We start from the raw sequence: 18415 nt of genomic DNA, 5'->3' as shown, positions 1-18415 counted from the left end.
ATTTCAGGAGAGATGTGGACAAATGGGAGAAAATCCAGGAAAGAGCAACAAAAATGACGATTAAAGGGCTAGAAAACAAGGCTTAAGAGGGAAGATTGAAAAAACTAGGTTTGTTTAATCTGGAAAAGAGAAGACTGAGAGGAGACATGATGATAGTTTTTCAAATATTGAAAAGGTTGTTACAAAGAGGAGGGTGGAAAAATATTGTTAACCTCTGAGGATAGGACAAGCAATGGGCTTAAATTGCAGCAAGGGAGCTTTAGGTTGTACATTAGAAAAAACTTCCTAATTGATGAGTGTGGCTAAGCACTAGAATAAATTGCCTTAGGAACTCTGAAATCTCCATCATCATCAGAGATGGTCCATATCTGCAAACCAGATCAATTGGGGTGGACAGTGTGGGACACTTCCTGGAGGTTAATTATAACGATATCAGGAATGGTGTCTACACTGGCGTTTTGTTGATACAAATGAAGTAGAAAAAGACAGAAGTCTCTCTTTGGGGTGTGTATATTTTGTCAGTGACAGAAATTGCATTGCAGTGTATATGTACTCTCTGATTTTGGCAACAAAATTTGGTAGTGTAGACAAAGCCTAAGGGTGAAAATTTATGCTGCACCTCTTAGAACAGAGATGGGCAGTAATTTTTCATGGGGGGGGGGCACGCCAAGATTTTGGGAAGTGATTACAGGCCACACTTTTCTATAAAGGAAGTGTGGGGTCTGGGACAGAGGTTGGGTGGAGAAGGGAGTTTGGGGTGCAGGAGAGGGTGTGGGGTCTGAGAAGGAATTAGGGTGAAGGAGGGAGTTGTGACCTGGTGCAGAGTCTGGGAAGGGATATGGGTTCAGGAAGGATTCTGGCTTGTGGGAGGGACATAGGAAGGTGTGCAGAGTCTGGGAAAAAGCTGGGGTACAGTAGGGGGTGGGATGTCAAAGGCAGGCTCTGGCTGGGAGGTGCTTAAGTTAGCAGCTCCTAGCCAGCAACCTTGCAGGACTCTCAAGTCAGCTTCCTTGCCTGCTAGCAGCCCCAGACTTCTCGAAGTGGCTGGCTGTTGCATGTGACTCTCTGCACTATGGTGGAGTGAAGGAGAGGAGAGGCTTCGTGCGCTGTTCCTACCCCTAGCACAATTTCTCAGTTCCCACTGGATGAACACTATTAATAAACCTGTATTTAATGTAAATAACAAATCCAATTTAAATCGGTTGAATTTTTTTTATTGTGTTTTGTTCATACTGATAGGGCCTAGCACAGTGAAACTTCTGGGATCCGCTACTTCAAATATATGTAGGCTCAGTAATTTGTGCAACAAATAAAGAATTCTCTAACATGCATCTAAAAGCAGTTAGGACTTTCAAGTTATACTTCTGCAATTAAATCTATCTTGTTTAAAAACATTTTATTTAAATAGTCAAAGAAATTCATTCGCTGCATATGGGCATTTATTCACTTTTGAGGGTTGTATGCTTTGTTGATTCTATAGGCCAGCGTTTCCCAGAGTGTGGTCTGTGGCCCAGTACCGGTCCTTAGGAAAAAAAAAAAAAAAAAAACCACCAGTCCTTAGAAAAATTATTGTGCACGATCCTATTAATTTGTGTGACGGGGTAGCAACACCCCGCACTGCCGGGCACGGCCCTCTTGAGAGAGAGTCTGCCACCGCAGCGTCTCTGCCGGGTATGCTCCCAGGTGGCGGGGCTAGAGCCGGTGGGCGCTAGGACCCAGGGAGAAGGCCGTACGCACTGACGCAGAACGCCTGGCACTGGATGTAGATGGGGGAGCTGGCACCGGCTGATAAAGCGGCCGGGATTCGGGCCGGGGGGGGGTGGAACAACCCGCTGGACAGGTAGGGCCAGTGTCACAATTTATTTGCATATTCATCATTTGCTTCATAAATATGCAAATAAATGTTACCAGTCCTCCAAAAGCTTGTGAATGGGTTTATTAGTCCCCAGTATCAAAAAGATTGGGAACCATTGCTGTAGGCCAAGCTCAATGCATGCACTAGGTGGTGCTTGTATGCCTTTCTCATCACTTAGTTGTGTATGTAGATTGAAGTCAGTGTGGGTGTTTTTTTTTTTTAATTTTTAAGTACAGATATCTTTTTCAGGTTTTTTTGAAAATAACATTAACAGTGAAATAGTGAGAATACATGGATTTTTATGGATAAATTGTAATATCTGATGACTTTACACTGAACTGCTTCTAAATCTAACTTTGATTAAAATGTCTAAATGACTCGTTATTTTCTTTTCATTATGTATCCATTTCATAATTTTGTATCTGTTGGTAATTGAACCCAGTATCCAACATGATCTGAAATGTTTGGACTTTTATAAGGGCTATGTATGCATAATCATCTGTGAGTTCACGTTAGCTGACATCAACTACTACTTTTTGATAATGTGAGGACCCTACCCCTTCAACTTTTCAATAGTCACAACCAAAGCACAACATGGAGGAACATGCTTTTGAGAGCAAGCTACATTTCTGGATTTCCAGCACCAGGTGTTTGGTGCTATGCTTACTTCATTCTGTGTATTTATCACATGCTACACAAACTACTGTGTGCATGTTTTCTGGTGACTCTGCTTGTACTAGGCCAGCCAAAATATGGTCTGTGGGCCACATCCAGCCTACCAAGCTGCCAGATCCAGCCTGCGGGAGCCTCAGCAAACCACCTTGCCAGCCCTTCCCCAACTCCATGGCCAGAAAAGATAACTGAGGGCCATGTATTTCTGTGAATGCTGAGAGCCCTCCCCCCAGTACTCTGCACCCTCCTGTATTTCTACACCACATAATCCAAACCCTTTGTACCCCCACTTCTGCACCCATACTCCTTCCCAGACCTTGCACCCCCTCCTACAACCCTCCTCCAGGTTAGAACCTCCTCCCAGACATTGCACCCTAATCCTCTATCCCACTGCCACAACCAAATCCCTCCACCACCTCCTATACTGCCCTAAAACACAACCCTCTCAGACCCCACACTCCCTCCTGCACCCCTCCTTCATGTCTGAATCCTCTCCTGCACCTGTATGTACCCTGCACCCCCAGTCTCCTACCCAAGGTCACAACCCCCTCATTCAAAAAACTCCCTCCCACATCCACCTCCCCCCCTGCACCCCAATCCCTTTCTCTTACCCTCGTTCCATTCTGCAACCTCCAGGCCAGATCCTGCACTTCCTCTATTAATGTCATGGAGGAGTGCGACCCTTAACCACTTATCAAATTCTTGGAGTGTCTTCACCCCAACAAAAAATTGTTGCCAACCCCAGGCTTATACTCTATGCTGGGTGTGGGAAATAAGCAGCCTGCTGGCCAGACATAGTCCATCAGGCGGACCACTAGTGCTAACCCTGGTGAGCCTCCTCCATTTATTGCCCATCCCTGCACTATGTCTTACTTATTTCATGGTCTTGCATATGTCTCACTTATGCCAGGTCTCTACTTTTTTCCATTACCCCAAAGTATCTTTCATTGTCCCAGATTGGAAGCGATGAACAGATTGCAATGTTCACTGGATCTCTCTCATCCCCTAGATCAGGTTTTGAGAAGGTAATACACTATGAGGAAGAAATTGAAACCTTTCCTCTATCCTCTTCCTGGCTATTCTTTCTATTTAATTTGCTCCTTCAGTCTTGGGAAATCATTCTTGATATTACCATTTTAAACTTCAGGGGCTTTCCTGAGATTGGGGGTTGCCATTTAAATTCTGCTGTCAGCTGGCTCTCTATTCTATAGTAAGTACAGAGCAGGTTACAGCTGATGGGAGTGCTAAGGACATGCAGGGACTCTGTTTTCCATTTTCACATTCTTGTTTTCTGATTTTCCTCCTAAGAAACAGGGTCCATCCAGCCCATTGATGCCTAGAACATTCCCCCAAATTATGAAATTGGTTGGATGGTTCTAAAGTGTACTGGTTTACATATGGACACACACATAGATGTCATCAAGTTGAATGTAGGGGCTCATTTTTCTCAGTGGAGAATAAATAATGCGACTTCACTTAGCATTAAATTGAGATACTACAAAAGAGGAAAACATTAAAGCTTTTTGATACTGAAACGTTGCTTAGAATATAATTTCATGTTCTCAGGTTGATGCCTTAATAAGTTATCTTTGTGTTGCTTTAATGGAATTTTTAAGAGACAAGCTGTTGACTATGATATATATATGTCCCTGCATTCTGATTCATGTGTCTGAATCCAGAATGGTAAACCTGAGTAAAAGAACTATTCTTTCACCTCAATGGAAGTTATCCTACATCTGTTTCAATAACAATAAGGCTATGTCTAGACTGCAGAGTTATATCGGAAAAAGATACACAAATTGTGAACTGCAATTTGCGTATCTTTTTCCCCTTTTTTTCAGAGGAGGCTTTTTCGAAATTTGGCCCATCTACACGGAGCCAGATTCCGGAAAAGGCTCCTCTTTCGGAACATCCCTTATTTCTCGTACAATGAGGAATACAGGGATGCCAAAAGAACGTGTCTGCTATTTCGGAAACTGCTCCAAAAAAGTGGACGTGTTCCTTGGACGTGGCAGAGCTTGTGTAGACATTGCCTAAATGGAGTATGCATTTGCTGATTGAAAAAGTGTAAATGTACTAATGACATAGGAGGTGAGGGGTTGAATGTGCAAACTGTATATTAAAATGTACATCAGTTATTACTTTTTTTACTGTAATTTTAAAGTGAGAGCACATCTTTTTAAATTGGCTTCCAGTTCTTCCTTTTGCATACTTGCCTTCTTTTGACGAGTCTATTCCCAAAGAAAATGACACTTATAAAAGATCTGTTGTGAAAATATATTTAAATGTGTTGTGAATACATACAGAAACTTTAAAAAAAGACAGCATCAAAATTGCATGCTTTAATTACTGCTGAATATTTGTGAAGTGGTACAAAGATATACATTTCTACATAAAGGCTGCTTATTTATTGTTTAGGTACAAGCAATCAGGTTTTGGTTAAAATAAGGATCTGAACCTTCAGATCACACCTGGAATAGAATGTAACCCAAATATTTTTGTATTTTAAAAAATTCTGATTAAGGTTCAATTCTGATTCTCCTTCACCCACCCTGCTCATCTTTTCTTCTCTTCCCCATAAGAGAGAGGAGTTTACAACATGGCACCTTAACCTTCTCATTAAATGTCCCCTTCATTGTCATGCAGTTTTATAAGAACATGGGAATGGCTATACTGGGTCAGACCAAAAGTCCATCTAGCCCAGTAGCCTGTCTTCCAATTGTGGCCAATGCCAAATGCCCCAAAGGGAGTGAACACGACATTATATCTCCCGTTATGCATTTCCAGTCTCTGACAAACGGAGACTAGGGACACCATTCCTACCCATCTTGGCTAATAGCCATTGATGGACCCATCTCCATGAATTTATCTAGCTCTTTTTCTAGCCCTGTTAAATTCCTGGTCTTCATAACATCCTCTGACCAGGAGTTCCACAGGTGACTCTGCACTGAGTGAAAAAAACTTCCTTTTGTTTGTTTTTAAACTTGCTACCTATTAATTTCATTTGGTGACCCCTAGTTCTTATGCTATGGGAAATAACTTTTCCTTATTCATTTTTTCCACACCAGTCATGATTTTATAGACCTCTGTCATCTCCCCTCTTAATCTCTTTTCTAAGATAAGTCCCAATCTTTTTAATCTCTCTTAATATGGGACCTGTTCCAAACTCCTAATTTTTGTTGCCTTTTTCAGAAACTTTTCCAGTGCCAATATATCTTTTTTGAGATGAGGCGACCACATGTATACGCATTATTCAAGATGTGGGTATATTGTGGATTTATATAAAGGCAATACGATATTCTCTGTCTTATTCTCTATCACTTTTTAAATAATTCTTAATATTCTGTTTGCTTATTTGACTGCCGCTGCCCAGTGAGTGGATGTTTGCAGAGAACTACCCACGGTGACTCCATCATATTGTATGAATAGTTGGGATTATTTTTTCCAATGTGCATTACTTTACATTTATCAATATTAAATTTAATTTGCCATTTGGTTGGCCAATTAGTTATGTGAGATCTTTTCAAAGCTCTTCACAATCTGCTTTGGTCTTAACTATCTTGAGCAATTTAGTATCATCTGCAAATTTTGCCACCCTCACTGTTTGCCCCTTTCTCCAGATCATTCATAAATAGATTGAATAGGATTGGTTCCAGTATGGATCCTTGGGGGACCCCACTAATTACCTCTCTCCATTCTGAAAACTTACCATTGATTTCTACCCTTTGTTTCCTGTCTTTTAACCAGTTATCAGTCCATGAAAGCACCTTCCCTCTTATCCCATGACAACTTACTTCATTTAAGAGCCTTTGATGAGGGACCTTGTCTAAAGTTTTCTGAAATCTAAGTACACTATATCCACTGGATCCCCCTTGTCCACATGTTTGTTGACTCCCCCCAAGGAACTGTAGTAAGGCATGATTTCCCTTTACAGAAACCATCTTGACTTTCCCCAACAAATTATGTTCATCTATGTGTTTGACAATTTTATTGTTTACTATAGTTTCAACTAATTTGCCCGTTACTGACGTTAGACTTACCAGTCTGTAATTGCCAGGATTACCTCTTGAGCCCTTTTTAAATATTGGCATACCATTAGCTATCTTCCAGTCATCACTACTACAGAAATACCTGTCAGTGGCTATCCTTTATTTTAGGGTTTAAAAAAGATTGTTGTTAATAGCAGGTTCATGATTCATGCATGGCAATCACTGTTAGTCTTTCCAAAGGATAATTTTTCCAGATGCATGTTTTGGCAATAAAGGTAAGATCTGGGTCATAGCATCTGATCCAGTGCTTGCAAATGTAAATTAGAATTTTTGTGGTCACTTTAAAGCTTTTTTGTATCAAGCCCATAGTTTGGACAACAGTGATTTCTGTAGAACAAATCCTACTCTTCCACCAGGGGCTTGACAAAAAAACAAAAAAACCCACCATGCAGTTCTGTTGAATGAGTCTGGGAATAATTAGAAGATGCTCTGTTGTAGCTGCATAAGGGTGCTCCGTCATCTCCATCTCCATCTCCATCTCCATCTCATCTCATGTGGAATGAGTCCCCCCCTGGAGGTATTCAATAGCACATAACTGAGTTTCTGAGTCTTGGCACTAGGGAGAGGATTTTGTTCTAAGTTTCTCTCTTGGAAAGGTTCGTATTTATTAGGAATGTAAATTACATCAACTAGAAAATAAAAATGTGGTGGTTCTTTAAGAGATGATCCCCATGGGTATTCTTTGTGAGAGTGTAGGCACTCCATGCACCTGAGACCAGAAGATTTTTCAATAGCCATGTCTCTTGAACTGCACCTGCAATTCTATACCTGCTTGTGTTCTGAACCAAGGGCATAATGGGTGTCACAGACCTACTACCTCTCCAGTTTCAATCTACCAATTGTGTCTGAAATGGAATCCTTCAATAAGTGCCGTTTCTGCTACTGTTCCCACTTGAACCTTTATTTTTATAAATAATTTGTAGATCATCGTTAGACAGTTTTGGGGCATAACCCAGAATGCAAAGGGATGTGGGCAGTTTGGGATAGCTTCACACAGTCCATTATTCTCAAAGTTGTCCATAGGCACGACATGTTCATGAAATCCAATCTGTCTTCAGGAAGGAAAGAGGGTATTACCTCCAAAGCACAGAATCAGCAGCTACTCCTGACACTCCAGTTAGCTGCCTCTGTTATCCAAGGAGGTCTAAACTGGTGTTTCTCAACTTTTTTTTAATGAAGTACCCCTTTCTTTAAAAAAAAATATATATATATATATATAAAGTAGCCCCAGCCTGTCCTACTATAACACAATGCACCCACTCCTCCCCCAGAGCCAGACGCCCTCAGTCCCTCCCCCCGTTCTAACCCAATGTTCTCCCCTTCCCCAGAGCCACGCACCAGACGTATGGTAACCCTACTTTGAAGTACCCGCTCCCGCTGCCTGGCCCTGCCTTGGCAGCTTGTCTGCAGGGAGCAAGTGGCCCGCCAGTGCGGGGCTCGCTGCGTGGAGCTGTGCACTTCCACCCTAGCATGGTGCCCAGGGGCAACTGCCCATCCCCCCTCGCTACGTCACTGATGCGGGGGCAGGGAGTGAGGATCCTTTGCAGAAAAGCTTATTGTGCTGCTTCTCCGCCTTTTAGCTCCTCTCTGCAATACCACAGGGACGGGGATGCATTGTGCTGAGCTGCTGGCAGGGGTAGGGCTAATGCACGTCTCCAGGTTCAGCCACCCTCCCTGCTGGAGCACCCCAGGGAGGCTGCTGGAGAGGCGGCTGTGGAAGTGATTTTTTTTTTCTCCCCGCCCAACCCGCCACCCAATTTGGAACTGCCCTGGGTCTCCCTGGAGCTGCTACCACTGCAGCTACATGCTTTTCCCACCAGCGCTGGGATGCGTGCACAGAGAGGCTGTTAACGTCCGGGTGCGTGGCTCCGAATGTTCAATTTGACAGGCACATGTCGCCACCCCCTCCCCGAACCCCTTTGCAGGGCAAAATTCTGGACATTTTTGCCAAATTTCACTTGTGTTGATGTATCCCCCAGACTTCTCTCGTGTACCACTGGTTGAGAAACACTGGTCTAGACAACAGTAGAAAATGTTCCCTTTTAGGGCAATAACCTGTTTAATAAGGAAATAGATAAATTAGTCTGTTCTAGAAATACAAGTATCTAATCAAGTCATTGATTACCCTATAAGCCTAGGCTTATCAAGTAGTCGAGTCACTACTTGACTACTCATTTCCGCCCCCCACCCCCACGCTTGCTGCCGCTGTGTCAGAGGCAGAAAGTGTAGGGAGCAGGAACTGGCTCCTTAAAAGCCGGCTCCCCCAGCAGTGTCTCGGGGAGGGGTCAAGGGAGACAGAGGCGCAGTAGTCCTGAATCGCACCAGGTCTCAGACCACTGCAGCTCTGTTTTTTAAACGTAGTAAGAAAGCTGCCTTCTCATAGTCACTTCTCAGCTCTTCTATCAGAAAGCTTGTGAGCCCCCACAGTAAGCTGCTGCCATCCCTTCTTCAGTCTGAGTTTCCTGCCAAGTCCTTTTGATGGAACAGTCAATAGTCATCAAGTCTCTGCACCACTAGTTACCCTCCATTCCCTTTGCTGGTTGTCTGGCCTGTTTCCTTCCATTGTGGTGGCATGCAATGGTCCTAGACACTATCTTGACTGACTATACTATGAAATTCCTTCCTGTTCCTTCTCCAAAATCCCACTTCTCATTCCTTTTCAGGAATCTCTCTCATATGAGAGGTAGAAATCAGCTAGAGGATCCCTTAGTGAGCTTGGGCTCATACACCTGGTGCTTCCTTAATGTAGACAGGGATTTTTAGTCATATTTCCTTACTTCCAAAAAGAAAGTGAATGGGCAGGAGGCTATGGTGGCTGGAGACCCAACCTGGACCCTCACACAGCTGAACATCTTCATACATAATTCAAGATTCAGGATGATGACCTTGGCCTCCCTAAAAATGATAGGGTTGTGGCCTTCACTTTGAGGGGTGCCTACTTTTCATCCAGTACACTTGATATTCCTGCTCATTTGTTCAATACAGAGTTCTGACCTTTGACCTCTTGATGGCACTCAATGTTCATAAATATGCTTTCTGTGGTAGTGACATATCTATATCACTCAAGCAACTTGGTATTTCCTTACTTCAGTCATTGCTCAGGCAACAGTCATGTCTAATGTTTCAGATGGTGGTCCTCTCCGAACTTGACCCCTTTCACTTTATTGGAATTCAGTTATCTAAAAAAGACCACTTTAACCCAAGTTATACCATTTGTCAAAGTGAATCTGAACTCAGTTTTGGCCAAAGTGTGCTTACTGCTAGACAGCCTCCTCCCACAGAGAGACCTCATTGCTCAACTTCACCCCAGATGACAGTACAGTTAGGTCCGGTCCCTTTAGACCAGGGTTTCCCAACCTATGGGTCGGGACCCAAATGTGGGTCGCCATTACATTTCAAAAGGGTTGCCAAGTGTCTCCCCAGGTGGCTCTCTCCCCTTGCCCCCCCTCCTCCTGTTTTTGAATTGCCTTGGGTCACCAAGTCTTTCTGAATTGTCAAAATGGATCCCCATCTGGAAAAGTTTGGGAACCGCTGCATTAGACTATATGGCCACCTACCCCTACGCCTTTTCACAAGGCTCCATTTCCCATACCTGCCAGCAAAGTTGCAGATGTGTACCCTGCAAACAGACATCCTGTATATGCCACTCACCTCATGGGAAATCAAAGACAGTCTAAGTAGCAGTTCGCTTCATTCCCATGCCACCATAAACCCAGCACATAAAGACACTCATTATGAATGCCTCCTTATTGGGCTCAAGATCTCACCTAAGTGACCAGATTAGCTAAAGCTCCTGGACTCTGAAGGGATCCAGACAGTACATCAGCCCACTTAAGCGTCAGACAGTGCATGAAACCTAAAAGGAGTTCCCACCCTTTACCTATTCTGCACATTCCCAAGTATGTCAGCAACAGGACTAAAGTATTTTATATAAACAAACTGGGAGCAACAGGGTCTACCCCCACTCTACTTTGAAGCATTCAAGCTTTGGAATTGGTGCATTCGGCTCCAAAGCAGTGTTTCATCATCTGGGTTCAGAGCACAAGGAGGGCGTGGATGTGGACAACAGACACTGCTACTGAAAATCCTTTCTATCTCAAGTGCATAGAATGTGTGCATGTCCACAGTGAATACACACACACAGAGACTATACTTTTTAAAGAACTCCAGTTACTATATGGTAAGTAACCTCAGTTTCTTCACTAGGCCATGACAGTAACATGATCTGATTTTAATCTTGTTTTACCTTTTATTCTCTTAAGGTATTTTTTCTAAAGAGAGGTGAATTCTAATGGATTAGTGTAATTTGTTACTTTTTGATAGCCAGGCATATTTATATATAAACATTTATATTAGCAACTATATAGGTTAACAGTTTTTTTCAAAATGTTAATGTTTACAGGTTTTTTTAATGTCAAAATGGTAAGCAATGTATTTCTTATTTACTAGAGGATTGTTTTTGTAATTGTGATAGATGTCAAACTGCATTTAAATGAAAACTATAATACAGTGACAAATATATAAAAAGCATTCTAAAACTGTTCTGCAAAATGAGTTGGGATTTTTTTTCACCAACATTTATCATAAAATCAGGCCCGTACTCAGGAGATATATACGTTCCTTCATGATCCGCCATGGGGCTGATTCCGACTGTCTGGGGAAGGCTGGGGCAGCGCTTTGCCCCAGCCTCCTTCCCCCATGCTTCAGCCAGCTAAAGAAAAGGAGTAGTGGTGCGTTGCCCCAGCCTCCGTCCCCCGTGCTCCGCCCTGCTGAGGGAAGGCTGGGGCTGATTTTTCCTTCATCTCCCAGGAGTTGAGGCTGGGAGCAGGGGCAGAGCAGTCAACAGTCCCGTCCCCCCAAATTCCTGCGTATGGGCCTGAACACAAAATATATTTTTTTCTTGGTAAACAGTAATTCTACAAAACTGGCAGTAACTCAAGAGTTTTTCTAAGAAAAATGGATTTGTTTTGTGCTCCCTTTAACTAAATACAAAGCACATGTGTGATTGAACTAATTATGGAAGATACAGCATCAATTGTCTTGGCAATTGTATGTACTAGTAAGCCATAAAATATATACATTACAGATCTGTAGCAGTCAAGGATACTTGTTGGTAATGATTGGAAGGAGCTCTGAATCTAATCTAATATTTATAGGAGATTGTTCATCATAATTATGTTCTGCATAATTTCTACTACATAATTCCTTAGTAAAAACCAGCTTCCAAAGGTATATTGCACTCATTTTGTCTGCTAACATGATCTATAAATTAGATATTTCTTTAAATTATTCGTTTCTCTAATTATTACTTGGAATTCCTAAATCTTCTTGAGAGAATTTAGAAAATTATGTTGTCTATGACCCTAGCTTCTAGTTTAACACTTTTGGTGTTGGAAGCAGACTGCTCTGGTTTGGACTTCATCTCAGAGTTCTGCTGTTAGTTGTGTGTATTTTGGCAGATGCCAGGGAAGGCGGCTATATTAGGCAGCCTCCTGTACATCTTCTGGCCCATTTACAATATCCACTGCAAGGCAACATCTTTGATGGGATGCATGAGAGCCTTTTACCAATTCTTCTGGTGGACGTCTACTCTTACTGTTCTTTGGGGGAACCATATTTCATTTATTATTTAGATTGGTGGGTTAGGGCGAGAGCTGTTTAATGCCATTCCTATACTGCTTCTCCAAACCCTTCAATATCCCCTTTTAGGATTCCTCTCATGGGAACATGCAGGAAAAAATGGTGCCCTCTGTTGCTCAAACAGGGAGCAGCTGAAGCCTTCAGTAATATTTAGAGAAGTGTTTTTGTTCTGTTTCTCTGTTAAATTCTCTGTACCTTTTGTTAAGCTCATCATTCAACTCTTCCCCACCCCATTTGGGTGTTTTTTTGCATGTCACATGTTGTCTTAAATCTAAGCTATCTCTTCACTAGGGGGTAAATGTGATTTTTACATTGAGATAGCTAGTTGATATAAAACCCTAGTGGAGAAAAGACATTCAAGACACTTTATTCTCAGTGTAATTAGGCTAGGTAAACTTTGTAACTCCAACCTGGGGTTTACCTTGACAGAAAAACCTACTGTGCCTTATCTTCACTAGCATTTTTCAGAGCTCTAGCTAAAACTCTTTCCTCTCAAGGAATTCAGTCCTCCTCCAGAAGCTGTTCTCTTCCAGAAAAGTCTATATTTACATTCCAAAAGGTGCTCTAGATTGCTTGTCTGTTTAACAGAACAATATTCAGTCCCTGTTGTCCATACCCTGAGTGTGTCTTGGATTCCAAGTTATGGTGGTTAATTCCCCAAGTCTTCCAGGAGATATCATCTCCTCTTTCTGCATCTGCTATTAATATAGAACCATTTTGCCTTAGATAGAGGGTTTCTTTAGATGAGTTATGGTGTAGGAAGGCTGAAGAGACTAACTTCACATAAATGTTCTGTTACTTTCAGTGATGAAATTTTCACTGAATGCTTACTACCATTGTATAAAGAACATGTCATTATAGATCTTGACCATATTGCTGCACGGTATTAAGTAAACTCTGAGAGAGAAGTTTAGTCCTTTCTTCTGTGCAATGATATGTTCAGATAGTGGCTGAATGGCTTACACTCTCAGCTCTACATTTATTGGGGAAGGACTAAATGATTAGAGCCCTGCATGGGTACAAAGTTTGTATCCACAAAAATGATCCACAGATATCCACGTTAAAGTGAATATCTGCAAATTTGTAGGGTTGTAGGAATAAAATTTGTATTCACATCTGCATCTATATCCACAAAAATGAGCTGGAGATACCTACGGATATAAGTGGATATTTGTAGGGTTCCACAAATCATCTCTAAAATACTCTAGTTAATTCTAAACATGGCTAAAAATTCTGCATTGAACTTTTCCCAAAGAAACAATGCCAGTTTAGACTGTTTTCCCCTGTGTTTGACCTAGTATATTTAAGGGCACAAACATTGCAAGAACAGGGACCTGCACAACCAGAATTTTAAAAAACAAAACAAAAAACCAAAAAAACAGCATTATAGATGAGCTATTTCTTTAAAAAAAAATCTAATATTCAATATATTTATTTTTACTTTCAAGTGTTTTGCATGTTCTGGATTTTTCTCACATTTTAAATGTATTCTTTGTTGAGTATTTCTCACTTACTTTCTGTATAAGAATCTAGCTATATCTGAACTCATTACATGTTACTTTTTCTGCCTGCTTTAGACTAGGATTAATTTCCTGCCAACTTGAGTTGTCAGCTGTCAGACATTCCAAAGTATGGTCCACTATCTAGGTAAGCTTTCTATTCTCCTTTGCATCAGCCTCTATCATCTTTCAATCTTGAATTGCAGAAGTTTCATGTAGAATGTTGGAAATGACAGTACAAACTGCTGTAAGTGATACTTTGTGAGAGAGAGATGGAAGCAAAATCAGCTAGACAAGGCAATATGATTTAAATGATAAGGGCCGTATCCTTTGGTATGGCTTAACTGTACAGAATACAGGAGTGAAGGTGGAAAGAAAAAAGAGAGTTGTTTGTTACCTTTGTGATTTTTCCAATCCTTGGGCCATTTGGCTCCCAGTTTAGAAAAGCATTAAGGTTTCTGTCAGTTGCACCTATCTGCCTATTGCTCTAAGTGGCATTCTAGTGAACATGGATCACTAGTGTGCAGTAGTGCCCCCTACTCTCCTGAAACATGTCGCTCTGTGAGAGGCAACTGGGAAAAGGAGGGGGAAAAGCAGAGCCTCTGTATCCCTTGGACATTGTTCCTGCACTGGAGGAATCCTCAGGTAGTCATTTAAGGCCTCATGACCTTTCTCTTCACAGCCTAAATGGTAGGAAGGGGTCCTTCTGACCTTAATTTGTATATTTTTAAAAAAATTTCCTCTTCATACTTTGTGTGTTAGAAATGGGTAGATTTTCATGAAAAAAGCTATGTTTTCATTAGGGATATAAATGAATAGTCAATTACCTGATAAGCCTAGGCTTATCAAGTAGTCAAGTCGACTACTCACATTCTGTTCCCCCTCCTCCCCCATCTGCCACCTGATACTGAGGCAGCAAGAGGTTGGGGGAAGTAGGAGTTGGTGCTGGGGAAAGCCGGCTTAAAAGCCAGTTTCCCCCAAGCACTGACTCCACGGTGGCACCTGCCCCCCGCTGCTGCTCCCTGGCTCCTACTACCTTTTAAATTACAGAGCCACAGTGGCGTTTGGTCCCAGACCCAGCATGAGCAGGAACTGAGCCAGGCTGCCTGCCTGCTTGGCTCCTACTACATTTTAAATGCAGAGCCTGCCGGGAGGACAGGCTGCCTGACTCCTACTGCCTTTTAAATTGCAGAGCCACAATGGGGTTCGGTCCTGCCGCAAGTTGGGACTGAGCCAGCTGCTTTCCTCTATTGACTAATCGAGTAGTCGATAAAAATTGTATTGACTACTTGATTAGTAAATGTAATTTTAACATCCCTACTTTTCAGATGTTTATAAGCTGAGAGTTATGTATGGGTATTATAATAAAACTACTTAAATGTTGATGTTTTATGTTGGAAAAGCTAGCCAGACCAAGTGTGGGCTATAGAGACTGCTGTGTAATACATTATTTATGATCTGTATCATGCTCAAGAGCAATATGTGAACTCAGAAACACTGAAATAATGCCCTGATATTACAGCATAATTAGCAGATCAAACTGTTGTTATGTAAGAAATACAGTTTGTCATCTGAGGTAAATGAAAGCCAAGCATAAGTTTGAGAAATAGTTGATAAAACTTTAAACTGCTGTTGCTTAATCATACTTTTAAATAAATTGGTACATCTATTTCAATAATTTTTACAAATTCGAACTTTTATAAAACCACGGTAAGGAACCTTAAGCTGCTTAAGAGATAAGTTTCATATTGAAAACTTAGGGTGATATTTCCAAATGCAATAAAACTTCTGTGTACTTGAAGGGGAGCAACACTAGACCAACACTGAGCACTCACATTAGATTTGTGTACAGTTATGTTTCATTCCTACAGTTTTACAAATCTTTCCTTTATGATGATTTGGATGTTAAATTAGTTGGATTGTAAAATATGCTTTGCTGTTTCTGTAACGAATATCATGTCTTTTTAAAATATATTTTATACAGCATTTAAAATCTGCTTGGCACCAGTGGGAAAATATTCTATTTAGAAAGCATTCTAATTTTTTTAGGTTTCTTGCACTGTTAAGGATATTTGTGAAAATAGAATATTTATCTCTTGCGGGTTTGTCTGCTTCTGCTGCTCATTCCTTGTTGAAGGTCATAACCCTATGTACCTCATGTCATGTACATTCCACAGCAATGGACCGAAACATCATAACCTTGACTGGGACTTTCACCAATGGTAGCTGGAAATAGTTATGCCACAAATGTTGAATTTAGGACTTCAAGCAAGGAATAAACAGTAGGAAAAGAGGAATTCTTTAAGACTCAAATCTTTTCAAGCGGAACGTCTTCCTGTCATACATTGCTACCCCACATCCTCAGATAGGCTGTTCTTACTCTTCAGATTTCATGGCAAGAGTTCTTTATCTAAGACACAGGGTAAAATATTGGCCCTGTTGAAGTCTGTGTCAAAACTCTTATTGACTTCAGTAGGGTTGGGACTTTATCCAGGCTTCTCAATAGGAAACAATGTTCTTCTCAGGATTCTTTCTAGAATCAGCTTTTTGGTCTCCCTCTTTGGATGTTTTTTCCCACCTTAATGAAATATAACATTGTTGTTGGCACTGTTAATTTTTGCAGTTGCTTTCTGCCTAGCATTCTCCCTTCTCTACTTTAAGCTGTATTTTTAAACAATTTAGTTGCGCCGTTTGAAGGACTGCAATGTAAAATACAAATGGGTAAAAAAATACCACACATGAAAAGCTATAAAGTGAACACAAGAAGATAGACTAGACTAGACACTGAGGCTATATCTACAGTGCAGTTCTTTTTCAAAAAAAATTGCATACCTTTTTCTGATTCTTTTTTCAGAAGAGGCTTTTCTGACATTTGGCCCGTCTACACAGGGCCAAATGTGGGAAAACCTCTTCTTTTGGAAGACCCCTTATGTCTCATAAAATGAGGAATACAGGGCTTCCAAAAGAACGCACCCGCTTTTTTGGAAACTGATGTGCAGGTTTCGTTGCCTATATCCACCTGCAATAGATGGATGCTAAGTGATTTCCAGCTTTTAGTAAGTCCTTACAAACATGGTATTCCTGTAAGGTCCTTCATGAGTGTACTGCACAGCAATTCCAAGGGCAGCTTTTTATGCTCAGCATGTATTTTGTTAAACTGAAAAAAATGTTGGATGTATACATTTTTCACCAAATACAAGGATTAAAAATAAAAAAAACAAAATGAGACTCCTAAATTTAGTCCAGTGAATTGGGTCTGTTAGTTCACTGCTCTACACAGAGTTCGAATACTGGTTATAATGCTGATCCTTCCAGAACAAATACTGGGTTACAAAGTACAGGGCACGATTGAATTCAGGACTGGATTAGTACTTACGTGTGTATATGTATGTAATGTATTCCAATGGGCTTTAACTTTACACTGCTTCACATGAAACCTGATGTGACACAGAAACTGCTAGATGCTTGTGAATAATCCCTGGGTTTCAATCCAGTCAGACAATAAACAACTCTATAATATTCACTGCAGCAGCTTCTGTAGAGCCCATCTGTTTCAAAATAACCCTAATTCTGCTTACTATGCGGAATGCTTTGTTGTCTAGGATTTGTCCTAGTTTCCTTGAATGTTTTGACTATGTGGCTCTGGTGCCATCTGCTGGATAAATACAAAGTATGCCATCAAGCTAATATTTCAAATCAGCACTTAACCTACTTCAGCAGTCAGCCATTCAACTCCTAGAGGTGATGAGAAGATGCCAAATGTAATTGTTTTCTAGACACCTCCAATCAGTGTGATTGCATAAGGTTGAAGTGATATTATTTACTACTATGGAGCATCATAGTTCTCTAGGAAACCTATTTTGTAGTAAAAATAATCAGCATTGTCAAAGGCAATGTAGCATGCTTGGAAGAAATGGCATAATTTTCATTATCAGTTATGTTATGCATTTACAGTATGACTAACTGTTTTCTATGATGTCAGTGGTGGGTAACCTGGGTCCCAAGAGCCTCATGTGGCCCATTGGAGTTACATGTGTGGCTCACCAGACATTTTGTTTTCTGTTACCCACATGCAGGGTTGCCAGATTTCCATCCACCAAGTTTTTTTTAGCAGTATTGCTAAAGTGATATGCACTTAAAGCAAGGGCATGTGAAGTGAGGCACATGCTGATTGCAAGAATCATACACTCCCTTTGAATCCACTCAAAGTGTCATTATAGTTCAGTCAGCAGGCCTTGCAAATTCTACGTATGCAAGCAGTTAGCAAAACTACTCTGTTCCTGGAGACTGTCTTGGTTAGGACAGTCTTGCATCCCATGGAGATGGAGGCCACTCATGCGACACACTCACTAGCCTAGGTTGCCTATCACTGTTATAGACCCTCTAAAATACAGTCTAACATTGTGGAACTCTTTACAAAAGATGAGGTTAGATAACTGCTCTTGGCCCAGTAATAGCAACTTTTTTTATAGTTATCACTGTGACTAGAATTTGATGTTCATGAACAAGGCATTTCTGGAGCTAGACATTGTGGTTGAGTGAGTGTAACTATTGTGATCCAAGTTTTTGGTTTTAGATTGCTACTGTAGATGCTCCTGCTGGTTGGTGGTTTAATTGCCTACAGTTAGCCCTTGTGGTAAGGTATGCCTGTAGTTCTTGGTGGTTTTACTTCGTATCCAAGACAGCACAATTGTTAATAC

The 18415-nt window shown here is 41.2% G+C and overlaps 1 protein-coding gene across 5 annotated transcripts in view; it reads left to right on the top strand.

The window, feature by feature from the left end:
- Window positions 1-18415, top strand: part of RHBDD1 (rhomboid domain containing 1) — a 76417-nt gene that overhangs the window by 36771 nt on the left and 21231 nt on the right. The window contains exon 6 of one of the 5 annotated variants that reach the window (XR_003088724.3): window positions 13794-13863. The exons of the other annotated variants lie outside the window; for them this stretch is intronic. The gene's annotated coding sequence lies outside the window, so the exon portion shown is untranslated. The remainder of the gene's footprint in view (window positions 1-13793; window positions 13864-18415) is intronic. 5 annotated transcript variants of the gene reach the window in all.

The sequence above is a fragment of the Pelodiscus sinensis genome, chromosome 10 (genome assembly GCF_052426305.1).
Source record: "Pelodiscus sinensis isolate ZL-2025 chromosome 10, ASM5242630v1, whole genome shotgun sequence".
In the NCBI taxonomy this organism is placed as follows: Eukaryota; Metazoa; Chordata; order Testudines; family Trionychidae; genus Pelodiscus; species Pelodiscus sinensis.
The sequence above is the reverse complement of the archived record's forward strand: the minus strand, read 5'-3'. Positions and strand labels throughout refer to the sequence as shown.